General features: G+C 39.6%; 1 long non-coding RNA gene and 1 other non-coding gene across 2 annotated transcripts; one reads left to right on the forward strand and one right to left on the reverse strand.

The window, feature by feature from the left end:
- The first annotated feature begins 431 nt into the window (after window positions 1–431).
- On the forward strand, window positions 432–538 carry LOC148919144 (small nucleolar RNA R71). The gene has a single exon (XR_016125750.1). It is a non-coding gene; the product is annotated as a small nucleolar RNA R71 (small nucleolar RNA).
- Window positions 539–6,636: 6,098 nt separating this feature from the next.
- Window positions 6,637–10,631, reverse strand: LOC148919145 (uncharacterized). Its single transcript, XR_016125716.1, has 4 exons — window positions 10,413–10,631; window positions 9,034–9,107; window positions 7,933–8,264; window positions 6,637–6,961 (listed from the first exon to the last, which is right to left on the reverse strand). It is a non-coding gene; the product is annotated as an uncharacterized LOC148919145 (long non-coding RNA).
- Window positions 10,632–15,320: the final 4,689 nt, after the last annotated feature.

Here is a 15,320-nt window from a genome sequence, read left to right on the forward strand (position 1 = left end):
TACGTCACCACGAATTATAGGTGTTCGAATATGGATCATTCCGAGGTAGCTGAAATGAATTAACTTGGAGAACTTGCTTAGAACCTTGCGTAGTAGATGGAAGAAATTCCATTGGATGAGTAGGGTCAGAACAAATGGTGCAAACTTGCTGTGGGGAAGGTGGAATAACAGCACGCATAAGAGTTTCAAGTTTTTTTCTCAAGGCTTGAAATTTAAGCAACAACCGCAGTGTTTGTGTCGACTTCAAGAATCCTACCTTCTTTGTTCGCTCACTGCCTTATTGTTGATTATTATTAGCAAGCAAATCAAATTGATCAAAAGCTTATTGAGGTGTCTTTTCCATCAATGCACCTCTACAAGCAGAGTCAACCATTCGTTTGTTTGCAGTTGTAAGTCATTCACAAAAGAAGTGCATCTACATCCAATCAATAATGCCATGATGAGGACATTTTTGCAGCAACTCTCTACATCTCTCCCAAGCTTCATAGAATGGCTCATGCTCTCCTTGAGTAAAATACATTTGATCTCTTCTAAGCTAATTCGTTTTTTGCGCAGGGAAGAATTTCTAAAGAAATTTTTGAGTTAATCCCTCCTATGAATTCAGCTGGCAATGAGTGAAGCCAAGCTTTGGCTCTATCCTTTAATGAAAATGGAAACAATTTCAGCCTAACTACTTCTTTAGAGACATTTAGGATCTTGATTGTGCCACAAATGTCAAAAAATTCCAAAATATGCATGTTAGGATCTTCATTCGAAAAGATGGTAACAAGTGAATCATTCCAGACTTGAGTTCAAATGAATTTGCTTCGACTTTTGGTAGTACAATACATGATGGAGTGTTGGAAAGAGTTGGGATGAAGTACTCCTTTAGAGCTCGAGCAGGTTGTGCTCGTTCCATTGCTTCCTCCTGCTCTAATAGTTGTTCCCCAACGTTCTTGCCACTCTTCTCGTTTATATTTTCAACGGGACCTCCATCTTCTTGATGTTCTAGTGAGTGAGTGAATTTGTCTTTTCGTTTCTTGACTGTTCTCTCAATCTTAGGATCAAACAATATGAGGTCTTGACCACGAGGGCGTCTACCAGTCATACACTAAGCCGAACCTAATACACAAGACAAACAAGAAACATAAATCAGTTCCAATTGACATATAATAAAAAAAATGAAATAAATAAAATAAAACTAAGAAAACAGAATTGAACTATAAATTTAAAATAAAAAAAAAAACTGAATAGCTAAATTAAGATTGAACTAAATTGTAGTTGACGAAGCCAATCCCCGACAACGACGCCAAAAACTTGTTGTGAATTTTAGACGACCTGAAAAATGGAGATTATAAAGATTAGTCTAAACACAAATTATACTCGCAAGTGCACAAGGTCAATTGTAATATAGTATGGAAAATACGAAGTCATTCCCACGAGGATTGAGTTCAACTTCCAATTAGTCTAACCTAATTTACTTCACAAAATATTTTAACTGCTATCATTATATAAACAAGAAATTAAACATGTAGCATACTCATGTAAACACAAAAATGGTTTTTGAAAGAATGATTTAATTAACAACGAAATTAAAAGACAAAACAAGTAGAAAGTCACGAAACACAAGGATGAGAAATTCAAATTGATAAAAGCACTAGGACAATGAATTCACCACTAGTAATCCGATCTAGCCTCTTATTCTCTTATCTATTAACTAACCATTTGATGTCGCGGCTTAGTTTTCCTTTTTTATGAATTAGCTATGGTATTTAGGCTAACTCGTATATTCCTACATGCAATTTGTCTATGGTATTTATGTAACAACTCGGTCCTTAATTAATATTTAATTATTAATTTATTCTAATAAAAGACCATTATACTCCTAGAATATTTTAATGATTTAAAAGTTGACTTTTTGACCGGGAAGAAATTTGAGAATTTCAGTTATACTTTTATGTAGAGCGCATCGAGATGAGCCCGTAGACACGTAGTGGACTCGAATCCGAGTTGTATTGAAGGAGATGCCATCAAAATACGTTCAGGGGCAAAATGGTAATTTCCCAGGTCAGATGTTTTAAAACTGATCTCTCTCTCTCTCTCTCTCTCTCTCTCTCTCTCTCTCTCTCTCTCACCCAGCCCCCGGTTTCTCTACTCGGTAGTGCTTCTTCCACCAAGACCGGCCAACCATGGGACCGGTCATGCTAGGACCGCCATTACCTAGCCATCGGTTCCGCGGCATCCCAGCCCGATAGCAGCTCCATTGTTTGGAAACACCTCAAAACAGCCGGTTTTTGACAGAAATTTCAAGCTCTTGTTCTCTGTCTGTCCACCAAATCGGACGAGTGAGGTATGGTTTTCTAGCAATTTTCCATGCTCTAGCTGTTGGTTGGGTAGGATTTCAGAGATTTCAAGCGTAGATCATTTGATTGTTTAAGTTAGGTTTTAGCAGATTTTCGGGTCACTGTTTCAGCCACTTCTGGCCAGTTTTTGGGGTATATCCAAGAACAAAAGTTGTTCCAAATGGGGTATTTTACCTAAGTTAGGAGTTTGGGCTGGTGGTTTGGAGTTTTTCCGACCGCCAGGAATTGATCAAGCCACCCATGCGCTGCCGGCGCGTGTGGCGGCTCGTGGGCAGATTGGTAGAGACCACTTTCAATTCTAGAATGATCCTTGGGTCATCACGAGCGCATAGGAATTCACAGATCTCAATTTGGTTAACGTTTGAACCCCGAATGGATCCCGCATATTGTGTGATTTCTGGGTTCAATAGTTTCGAACCGTTGGATCGTAACCATTTTCAAATATGGTAATCTAGACTTGGTCAGGATCGTATAGTATTTGATGGATCGTAAAACGGAGTCCGGTTACTCCAGGAATGTCAGCCCTAGAGCGAGTTTTACAAGAAACAAACCAATTCTGGTTAGCAACAGATGAAAGAACTACGTGTGGCTTGATCCATCGAGGTACGAGGCGGCCTACGCTTATCGGCGCAGCCATGAGTTAGGGCCTCGGGGTTTGTGTTATTGTTTTCGGGCATTTTGGTCATTTACGACCCACAGCCACCAAGTGTCGTTTTAACAGATTCGACCGGATTCCAAAGTGAAATTTGGTTCGGTCGTTTCAATTGGTATCAGAGCATTAGGTTAACTTCCTGTAGACACAGCATCACATGTGCATCCTTATTTTCAGAATTGCTGGACATTTCTTATGGTTGAAAAATTTATTGAGGTTTTTATTTGAAAAACTTGTTATGCGTGTTAATATATATACTTGTATGTCGAGAACTGAGGTTTAGCAAGTTGAGCATTTAATTATCTATTTATTCATCACCTATTTATACTTGCTCATATAATTAATTGTGTTATAAGAGCATAAATATAATATTGGAATGAAATGCTCAGCAGAGGGCAAGGTGGTTAACCAACTAGCTAAGTAGTTGACGCATATATTCAGTGGTTGAAAAGGAATAAATATAACTTTTGGTTTTTATCAGATTTTGGTATATATATATATATATATATATATGGATATATTTTAAGTTCAATTCAGAACGAGTTTATTGAAAATTTATGTAAATAACAGATTATGGTTTTCAAACCCACCATAGGGTACCCCCCAGTTGCCTTGAGACAGTTGGTTATTTTCCCCGAGTTCGAGAACGCTGAACCATGTGGTGCGAGGATTGCGGCTCAGGCTGACTAATGGTCCCCTGAGACCTGCGAGGAATGCGGCTCAAATGGACTTGGTATCTCCGGGACCTACGAGGATTGCGGCTCAGATTGAAGTTTTATCTCTGAGACTGCGAGGAATGCGGCTCGGTTAACTTTGTGTTTCCGAGACCTGCGAGGATGGAATTGACGGATATATAGAATTGACGGTATTAAAGGACTTGACGGATCAGATATGGGGGTACACCTACGTGGAGAGGATTTAAGTTTTGAGATGCTTTTAAACTAAATTAAGGATTTTATACAGTTACCATTATTTATTTAAACATCACAGTTGTTTTACAAGTAATAGATGGAGTATATATATGTGTATATATATATATATATGTATTTACTTATGGACTTTATTTATTTTAGTTTAGTTTGCTTTAATTTATCTTAGTTTATTTTATTTAAGTTGTTTTATGTTATTCCATGTAAGTTGTTGGCTTTCATATTTTATTATTGGATATGGTATTAAACAATTCCAGTATTTCTAGCATATTTTGCCCCACGAGTCTTACAGTTATCCGGATCGTGGAGCTAGAATTGCGGATCAGTTGACCAGATGTCTCTTGAGTCCAGCAAGGATTACAGAGCAGGATGAACTATATATTCAATGTTTTTTAGCAAGATTACTGCTTAGTAAGTTGTGTATAAGCAGGAATTCATGAGTTCAGTACCTTACTATATGCTTTTAAACATTTTAAATTTCATGCTGCTTGAGCTAGATTACCGTAGTATTATTGCTGAGCTGAAAGTTGAGATTGATTAGCAGATTGATTTAGTGCTACAATGCTTGATTCCTTTTGGATATAATGCATTACATGCTGGCAGTTGTGATACTGATACATATTTAAACATATATGCTTGTTTTATAGGTAAAATGTTTTTGGAAAATGTTCATTTCTGGAGAGACTCTGCGAATTTTTGGTAGAAGTCGCACTTGAATTTCATTCAATTTCAAAAAAGGCAAATTAGTCTTTCACGCCAAAGATTAGCAGTGTCGAGACACTCAGAGGAAAAAATGGATTTTAGCTAAATATTAGATTGAGCAGTGAGTTTTAAATTTATCGAAATTGATTATTTATCGATCTTTTCAGAGTTTTATATTTTCTTAAGCCACCTCGGGTATCCAGATATAAATAGGTTGCTTTCAGATTTTATTGATTGTCTTATAGATACAGTTATTGAGATGCAAGTGGTGAGTGCAGTACTAGAAGAGCGTACTTAAGCACCCGAGTAGCAGTGAGGCCCAGCACCTCCACCCCATCAAGTGAAGGTTAAGTAAATTTCGAGGACGAAATTTTTGTAAAGGGTAGATTGTAACAACTCGGTCCTTAATTAATATTTAATTATTAATTTATTCTAGTAAAAGACCATTATACTCTAGAATATTTTAATGATTTAAAAGTTGACTTTATTCGGTCAAAAATCAACATGATTTATCACCATCAATGGGCTTGGTCCATCAATGGGCCTCATCCGAAGCAGCTATTGTAACCTCTCATAACTTCACAGAGGTTGAAGAAAGTACAATGGGTTAGGAGCTGCAAATCACTCTTTGATTAGTTTGGTTATGAGCTGTAGGCAAGCAAAGCAGCAACTGTGGCTCTGTTAAATATCTCTACAGAGCATGGCATCCTAGTACAATACATGCCAAATACATGCCAACCTAAACCGCAAGCTTTCGTGCTATTGCAAGTCATGCACAACCTTGGGCCCTTTCATACTTGGGGGCTTAATTTGATGGGGGTACTTATCAATGCAAAATGGCTCAAAGCCTTACTACTGAGTTGCTTTTGCACCTATCCTTTTGTTTTTGGCTTTTCAAATTTATTTCAAAGATGAACTCCTTTTGTGTTTTCACCATATGTTTTCACAACTTTGGTAGAATGCACCACCATTATTGCATGCCAAGGCATAAAACGATATTTGCAAGGAGAATGGAGTATTTTGGAAAAAGAAAAAAAGGCCTCTAGAATTCTTTCCTTACTTTTGTCTTCTTCTGTTTTGCAAAACGTGTTCTTTGAAAAGAAAAAGAAAATAGACAAGCAAACTTCCCTTTTAAAAGCTAAGCCTTTTAGCAGTAACCATGCCAAGCAAAGTCACTTGGATGGGGTCCCGAACCATCAACAAGCATCAAGCCTAAGCAAAATGATGTGGGGTATGCAAAGTCAAGCTATTACAAAGAAACGAGCAGTAAAAGTGTATTTTGAGGCGCTGGAATAACAAAACCGTTGACTCCCAATCGGAATGCTCAAAAAAATTCACAACATCCGGCAATTCTTACAGGAGCCTTCGTGGAAATCATGCATACAGTGGCATGACCATTTTTAAGGCACGGAAAGAGGGTGCATTTTAGGCCAAATGAGTAGACGAGCCTTGCAAAAGTTTTAAAGAGCAATGCATCGAAGATTTAGCTTAAAGGTCCTGTCAAAATTTTGGGCAGCATATACCTTGTTTTTAAGGCTTGCCAACTCATCAGAAAATTTCAAGAAGTTCACAAGAGCAAGTTCTCCCAACCAAGCAATATATATATAAGATGTACGAATTACAACATGCCTCAAGCATTCAGAAATTAATGCAAGTTCCAGTGGTTCAGTAGTACATTAAAAAGTCATAATGACATAGTCATTAGATTATCTGAAAAGTACACAGCCATCGCAAAAACAAGGTTACACATGCTGGAGATTAGTACATCCTATGGTATCAAGAAAGATGGAAGCTGTGCACCAAGCCAACTGACCCCAAGCCAAAGAAAACAACCTGCGAAATAAAAGGAGGCAGCACGGGAAGGTGCAGGCGGCCGGCAGCTATGTCGCATGTTCTGAGAAGAGGATGAGTAGGAGGCAGATCGCTGGAAGGTGCAGGCGATGTCGGCAGCTATGTTGGATGTTCCGAGAAAAGAATGAGTAGGAGGCAGATCGCTAGAAGGAGCAGGGCATTGTCTACCCCTGCATTGGATGTCCCAAGAACATAGGGGCTATGGGAATCATGCCGTCATGCGCTATTGCTAAAGCCAAGGGGAACACCTGCGCATGCAGACAATCTTGGGAAAAGTCACAGAGGAGGAATTTCCCGAACCATAATGATACAAACGCAGCAAGACAACACTGGCTCTTCGCCTACTGCAACATCTTCACAAGCATTCTTGAGAAATGGAGGGGGCCTTCCCCTCTTCAATTGATCATCCGTTGAATAAAGGTAGCCACTAATAATTGACAACGGGTTAGTGAATGCCATGGCAGGTCTTGACAAGCGATGAATCCCTGCAAGAATTGCTAACAAAGAATACGCTGAAAAAACGGCAAAGCATAAAGCTAGTTCTCTGTGTTAAAGCCAAGCAATCTCCACACTAGCATGCAAGCCCTATGAACTTTACAAGCCAAGCCAAGCAAAGCAAACTATCTCATGCCAAGCGAAATGCATAAACAAAAAAATATATATTTTTGAAGCATCATGCAATCTATTACTCGAGCTCATGATGAGCAAATTTCCCATTCCATGCTCAATCAATCATTCCAGCAGACCCATTTTCACAAAGCAAGTGCTACAAACTGAGCACTATTTACCTCATAGTAACCTTTTTCACAAAAACGAAATACCTACGAGTTACACATCCTTGCAGACCCATCATACACATGTTTATGTCTATCCTTATAAAGCCAAAAAAATAAACAGTTACCCATGACCAAATTCTAAGCTCATAAAAAATAAAAATAAAAAGAAACCAATGGTGCTTTTCTCAAAGCTTTCAATAGCCTCTAATCCTATGCATTAATCATACGATTACAAGCATGCGCTCGTGATGCATATAGTTCAACAACAAAAAAGTGGGTCAAGAACGCAGCACACGCAAAATATACGCCAAGCAGGGCAAGTCAAACTCAGGCCAAAGGAAACACTTAAGCAAATACCCAAGCAGCATACAATTTATCCATGGCAAGCGAAATTTTCAAGCAATTCCCATGACAAGCAAATTCTTCCTCAAAATGCAAAAGGATTCAAGCATTGCAGAGCATGCACTCTATCAATTTCTATTTCCACAACATGGGAGAAAAGTCCAAATTTATTCAAGCATGCGAAAAACAAGCCTAGGCCAAGATATCAGTCTATATCTATTCCTACAGAGTTAAAAAGAAGGACCTGAGATTCCAGTGAACGAGCAAAGCCCATGGGCATGAAGAGCCCAACAAGCCCCTCGATAGATTCAAGAAATTGCAAAAAGGAAAGGGCATACCTTGTCAATCACCTCAAAGGACGACCTCAAATGCACCAAGAAAGAAGGGAGGTTGGTGCTGGAAGAAGGGCAGTAGGTGCCGGGAGAAGGGTAGTTGGTGCTAAAAGAATATCGTATCTTCTATTTCACGTTACCATCTCCTTCATCACCATTGTTGATCTCATTATTTATGCAACCAGCTGACCCATCATTGCAATTATCCCCATGTTTTTCTGCGCAGACTTTGGCACCATCATTATTTTCAGGCATACTTAAGAATTGGTCTTTCTGAAGATGGATACTTCGGCAACCAATACTTGCAAGAACTTCTTTTCATGGCCATACGACAACTCCTGAAAAATCACAAGCTTTATTCATGCAATTGCACTACAGCAAAATTTAAAGCTTTTCAGACAAAACATCTTGCGAAAGGCTTATGGGGGCTTAAGAGAATCCATCATAGCAAAGAGCACATGCAAAAATGACTTGGGGGCTTCATGCCAAGCAAAAGAAAGAGACAAGAATCCTGAAGCTGTTGTAAATTTCAGTTTTCCTCTTGGAGGAAAGCAAACTGTTTGTTACTTATCTGGAGGAAAACAAGCTGTATGAATCTCTTCCAGCAACTCGCTTAGCCTATTCCTTCTCATCTTCAGTCTACTTCTTCCAAAGATCTTCTTTGAAGCAAGTTGCAAAAATATATATATATATATATATATATTTACAAGCAGGCCTCTACTTTGTTTCTCGACCCTGAGTAAGCCAAAGAGAATATAACCCAACTCTGCAACCAATTGCTGACCTCAACAAGCTGACTTGAGGGCTTCATGCCATCCAAACAAGCAAACTCATCTACCTTTTTTTGCCACACAGTATAAATCATCTCTTTGATTACAACAAGCCTAGATAATCTTGCATTATGGTGAGAAACAGTTTTCTATTTCCCCTTTTTGAAACAAGCCAAGTTACATTCTTCTAGCACCTACTCCATAAGCAAAGAATTTTTATCACCTACCCTATTTCAAACATCCTTCCAGTACATGCCTAATTTCAAACATTCTGCCAGTTTCAAATCTTCCAAAAGCCTTCATATCGCAAGTCAAGGTGCAAGCAACCAAAACTCACCTTCATGCTACCAAATTCCTTGCAAATTAGTAAGAAGATGGCATTTCTCATGCTGTGGAATCTCTCAATCAAGCCTGAAAAAGAAATAAGGGAGTACGTTGGTCAGATCAAGTGCCGGAAGGGAACTAGTAAACAAAAAGGGGGTGCCGGAAGTAGAATTGCTATTAAAGCATAATGTTTTCCAAAGACAAGTTGCAAGAGACCAAGACTCACTTTCATGCTATCAAATTAGACTTCTCATGCTTTATCATGCTTTCGAGCTTTTAAAACAAGAGAATATGTTAGCCAAAATCAGACGCCGGAAAGGTACTCATACACAAACGGATGTGCCGGAAGCATAATTTTCTCAAAGTGCAAGCAAACTCATCTATTAAGCATTTGACAAAATTCACAAGGTGTGATACCAATTCACATGCCAAGAAATTTCATTTCATTCAAGCATTTCAAGCAATTCGGGCGTCTGAAAGCAAATTGAAGAATTCATGCTCTTACAACAATACCAATCCACTTCATGCTCTCACGACAATATTGCTCAAGAACATGCTTTAGCAATACTCAGATCGGCACTCAATGCCAACAGAAAAGACATGCTAAATTCCCAAGCAAAAGCAACATGCCAAGCAAAACTTATACACAAGCTTTCCAACCATCCTAGCTAGAATATCCCACCTTTAGAAAATCACTATAAATCAAGCTTACAACCAAAAAATCCCAGACTTTCCAGATTAGAACTAGACATATCAAGCTTCATTTTCCCAAAATTTCGTTGCATTTCGAGCTAGGGAAGCATGTCAAACAGATTTCTAAAACAGCCCATACAGCAGAAACTGTACAGCTCCAGCACCTTAACCCTTACTTTGAAATTCCACCGAAAATTCATTTTTTCTTCAAGTGATGCAAGACCAATTCCAACATAACCATTGAGAAGTCCATTTTTATGTCTCAAAAGCTCCAACTCAGATTCGAAAAGAAACATTTCAAAAGTTCAAAAAACAGCCAGCAAGCTACTTTGAGATATTTTGACAAGCACTTGGCATGCATACCCAAGTGAGCTTGTATAACTCTTGTTTATCACCAAGCTAGAATCCTAAATCAAAAGCTCAACCTTAGAATTCGATTTCTAGTTCACAAATTCTGGGAAATACAGAGGAACTCAAGCATTCAAGCATAGAAGACAAGCATGCAACAAAGGCATCAACATCAACTCATGAACACGCTTTAGAAAAATGGAGGTAGAGAGCACTAGAATGGGTGGATGATCCTCAATTTTGGATATGTTATAGACAACATAATTTCAAGCAAATTTTGTGAAGCAAGCGCAATCATACGAGTATCATAAGTTAAAGACACATGCAGAAGAAAAATCTGCAAAGACTCACCAGCCATGGATGAATTCAGAAGTTGCAAACCAGCTTTGAGGTATCAGAAAAATTCAAAAAATTCTGCAAATTTTACTGGCTATAGTACTCGAGCAGATGAACAACTTTGATCAAGGAAGTTTTCTGATCCGAGCTTCCAAAATATGACTTATGTACTGATGCACAATACCCACGGGTTTGGGTCTTGAAGAAGAAGAAAGAAGAGAATGAGAGAAAATCACAAAATAAAGCATGCCATGCCAAATGAAAGGAAAAGAGGGTAGACACTTGCAAATAATAAAAAATTCAAAGGGAAGGGGCAACAAAATTTTGGGGGCCAAGCCAGCAAGGAGACAACGTGCCCAGCTCTCTTATGCTCTCTCAAACTCGTATCTCTTCTTCCACCCATCAATACAAGCATTTGTGAATCAATCCACGCAAACCATGCAACTCAAGCATTTCACTTAGATGCAATCATTTCAAGCAAACCAAACCAAATATCACAATATCAAGCTTTTCAAGCAATACAGTCATCATAAAAATGGCAATGTTAGAACTTGGCAGTTCTAGTTGCTGGAAGCACATAGAAGAAGTCATGCTATCATTGTCCTCATTGCAACAAAGGGGTATCGTTTTTCCAAAACACCAATATTCATGCTACCGGAAGAGTGAACCCTCATGCCAGATCAAGCTATATCTTGATTCAACTCAACCATTAGATTATCCAAGTCCAAGCTAATCATGCCAAGCCAAGTCACATTTTTTCCAGCACCTATTCCATGCCAAACAAAACCGTTTCCAGCACCTATCCTATTCCAAATATCCTTCCAGCACTTGTTATATTCCAAATATCCTTCCAGCACATGCCCTATTTCAAGCATTCTTCCAATATTTAGCCATCATGTCGCACGATATCACCTTCATTGAAGTTCTGTCTGTTAATTCCTTAAAGCCATAACATGTTTAACACTAACCTGAGTCTAACATGGTGCTGGCGTGGATTGGATGATGCTGGAATAGATTGGCAGTGCAAGGTAAACAAAGTAGTCATTTGACAAGGCTGGCCTTTTAGGTCTCTGTGATCTCCTGAGCTGTAAATCTGGAGCCGATTCGGCCGATCTGCTCGCATTTCTTCGATTCGGCTGATCTGAGCCGCTTCGCGATTCGCCGCCTGATCTCGCATTTCTTCCAGCCTGGCTGATCGGAGCCGCTTACGCTGGTTTTCTTCAAGGCATCAAAAGATTGGATTATGCTGGAATAGATTGGCAGTGCAAGGTATAGAAGTTCTTCTCCGAGAATCCGATCCTTACGGCTATAACTCGATGGGTGAATTTCATTTAGCTGTGTTGTGTTATTCGGATCTAGGAGGGAGCCTTCTATTTATATGCATCTCTCTAAGTGTCTTGCCTATCAAGAAACACTTAGAGATATCCTTCATGCTATAGGATTAATCCATTCCAATCCTTGTAGAACTAGGAACCCTTAAGCCTTCATTATCCTTATTGAACACTGTTTGAGGCTTGCCTAATCGAGATAGGTTTTGAGTTCCTAATAAACAATAAGTCTTTGTAATCCTAAGTTGATTAGAAGATCACTTTAGTAGGTTTAATGTAATAAACCTTCTTACATTGTCCTCTAAATTCAAAGTGTTCGGAGGCTGGTACTGTAAAGTCAAACACAATGGTGAATCCAAGCTTATTGCATCCGCAACTCTAAGATTGGATCCCCACTATCCACTAGCACGTCCGGCTACTGTCAAATGACATCCACCATGCTAAATGTCCCAAAAGCCATATTAAACCATGCTACCTTAGCCAAAACCAAGCATCCAAGCATGCAAGCCAAAATCAAGCATACACGCCAATACCAAGTATCAAGCCAAAATCAAGCATACATACCAATGCTAAGCATCAAGCCAAATACCAAATATACAAGTCAAAGCAAATCATGCAAGCCAAAATCAAGCATACATAACTAATATTAGATACACAAGTCAATGCAACTCTTGCAAACCACAATCATGCAAAATCAAGCCTCTCTAGTCACTCAAGCAAATAAATCATGCGAGCTAAGTAGTTATCTTGAGCTAATCCACCAAGCATTTTCTTCTATATCATGCCACAAAATAAGGTCAACTTTTGGTAACTCTAGTAAGTGACCTTCAAAATTACAGTGTCTAGGAAAGTTCTTCAAGGCAACACCCTCGGTGTTTAAAAATGATTGGGTTTTAAGTGGGACCATTGTGACCCCTCCAACCTTCCCGGAAAAGACCTGGCTGTAATTTCAGAGACTCTTAACCTGTTATCCTTGAGTTGCTCCTAAACCCATGCCATGCCATGCCATGGTAATTTATTTTGGGCTGAAAATTGATTATTCGGACCATTTCAATACACATTCATGGCCCCAATAATCAAGGGGGCTAATGTTGAGGCCCAAAATATTCACGGTTCGGCCCAAATAAATTCTCGGCCCAATGTGATGCTTTACCAAGAAGAAACCCGATTTGGGCATGCGAAAGTTCATCATATGCGCTTGCACACATGCCACGCCAAACGACACGCCACGCTAAGCAAGGAATTATCATTCCGCACCTCAATCACGCCACAAGCTTAAGTGGGCCCCAAGCCACTCAAATACCCGGGGCTTGCTTGAGTGGGTTGTGGCATGGATGGTGATAAATCAACATGAGGCCCATTGATGGACCAAGAAATGGAAAGTCTCGGGTTGCTTGGGAGCCTCGAGACTCAAGCCCATTTCTTAGGCCCAAACATGTGGGTAAGCACAAGAGAGAAAAAATAGCCCAAAAGCCCAAGCAAAATAACCTAGCCAAGAGATAACCCAACCAAAAAATAATAAGCCCAAATCAAGAAGCCCAACAAGCCCATTTGCTTAGAAAGCCATCTTGGCCCTTAGAAAAAAACCAAAATAGCCCACAAGAGCTTCAGCCTTTTGAAAAACAGAGAACACGTGAAGGAGTAGATGGCAGGCTCCTTAAGCAAAGCTGCTGGAAACCAGTCCCAAGCCAAAGACATCCAAAGAACCGATGAATACCATCCCGCATGCTGTCAGAAGCATCCCTTGGACCAGCATACATTTGCACCTCTTTTCCTTCATCAGATTCAGCCAAGGAAGAGGAAAGAAAAGAAGAAAAACAGCAAACCAAGATTGGAAGCTCTCATTGCACAGCCGCGGGAAAGGGGGATGTTGAGCCCCCAAATCCCCTGAATTCATGAAGATAGACAGAAGCAATCTTTGCCAAGAAAGGGAAGTCAGAGAAGGGGAGGAGAAAGGGAGAAAAGCTCAGCCAAAGTAAGTAGAAGCCATTAGGGTTTCTTGAAAAATGGTGATTTCCGGCAGCTATAAATTGAGCCTTCCCCTACCCAACAAACTCAACTCACAACCTGCAGAGAGCAAGCTTTTCTCTCTATCTTGCAAAACTCAGACTCGTGCACTGTTCATCTTCTTCTCCAATTTGTTTTTCTGGCAGCTGCCAGAAGAACTCTGCCTTTCTTTTTCCTCTTTCCCTAGTCGAATTCCTCACAAAACACCTCATTCCTTACTTAAACACTTTCTTTTCTCATAAACCAAGCCTAATTTCTCTCTTAGTGCTAAACCCATGTTGATTTTGCTCCCATGCCACATGCCACTCATGCTGAGCTGAAAAGACTATCTGTAAGCATGCCAAAACTATCTGCAAGTTACCATTATTCTCGTTGGTGAAGATAACCAAAATACTTCCTAAGGCTCTACTGCCTTTTCGAGGTATTTTGGGGCTTAATTTTCGAACTCAGGCTCAAGGGGCAATTTCTTCCATTTTGCCCTTTACGGCGAGCCCGTAGTAGCCGGAAGAAAAAGCCCTACAATTTCAAGCGTAGATCATTCGATTGTTTAAGTTAGGTTTTAGCAGATTTTTGTCATTGCTTCGGCCAGCTTTTTGGGATATGTCCAAGAACAAAAGTTGTTCCAAATGGGGTATTTTACCAAAGTTAGGAGTTTGGGCCAGTGGTTTAGATTTTTCCGACCTCCAGAATTGATCAAGCCACCCACGCGCTGCCGGTGCGTGTGGCGGCACGTGGGCATATTGGTAGAGACCACTTTCAGTTTTAGAATGATCCTTGGGTCGTCACGAGAGCGTAGGAATTCACGGATCTCAATTTGGTTAACGTTTGAACCCTGAATGGATCGCTCATATTGTGTGATTTCCGGGTTCAATAGTTTTGAACCGTTGAATCGTAACCATTTTCAGATATGGTAATCTAGACTTGGCCAGGATCGTATAGTATTTGACGGATCGTAAAACGAGTCCTGGTTACTCCAGGGAATGTCGGCCCTAGAGCGAGTTTTACAGATAAACAAACCAGTTACGATTAGGAACAAAGGAAACCACTACGTGTGGCTTGATCCCTCAAGAAGGGTACGAGGCAGCCTACGATTATCAGCGCAGCCATGAGTTAGGGCCTCGGGGTTGGTGTTATTATTTTCAAGGCATTTTGGTCATTTACGACCCACAACCACCAGGTGTCAGTTTTAAACAAGATTCAACCCGGATTCCAAAGTGGAATTTGGGTTGGGTCATTTCAATTTAGGTCAAATATCAACACATAGAAACTCATTAAGATCAATGAAAACCTCCAACAAGCATGTAAACCCTAGGAGTATGGTATTTACCCTAGACGAATTACAAATCCTAATCACTTTAAGTATGGTATTTACTCTAATTTGCATCCGATTAATTCAATTAAAAGTCTAGATGGTGATCAAACATCAATATATCAACTAAGGTATTAAGCATAGTTATTAAGAATCCAACATCAAACGGCAATCAATAGATTGGTAAAATAAGAAAACTAGATTATCATACTAGGGCTACATCATGCCCTAGCAAAAGAAAATTAGTTATACATAATCACAGAATTCTCCTAGTCTCCA

The sequence above is a fragment of the Prunus mume genome, linkage group LG3 (assembly GCF_029339155.1).
Source record: "Prunus mume cultivar Tortuosa linkage group LG3, ASM2933915v1, whole genome shotgun sequence".
Lineage (NCBI taxonomy): Eukaryota > Viridiplantae > Streptophyta > Magnoliopsida > Rosales > Rosaceae > Prunus > Prunus mume.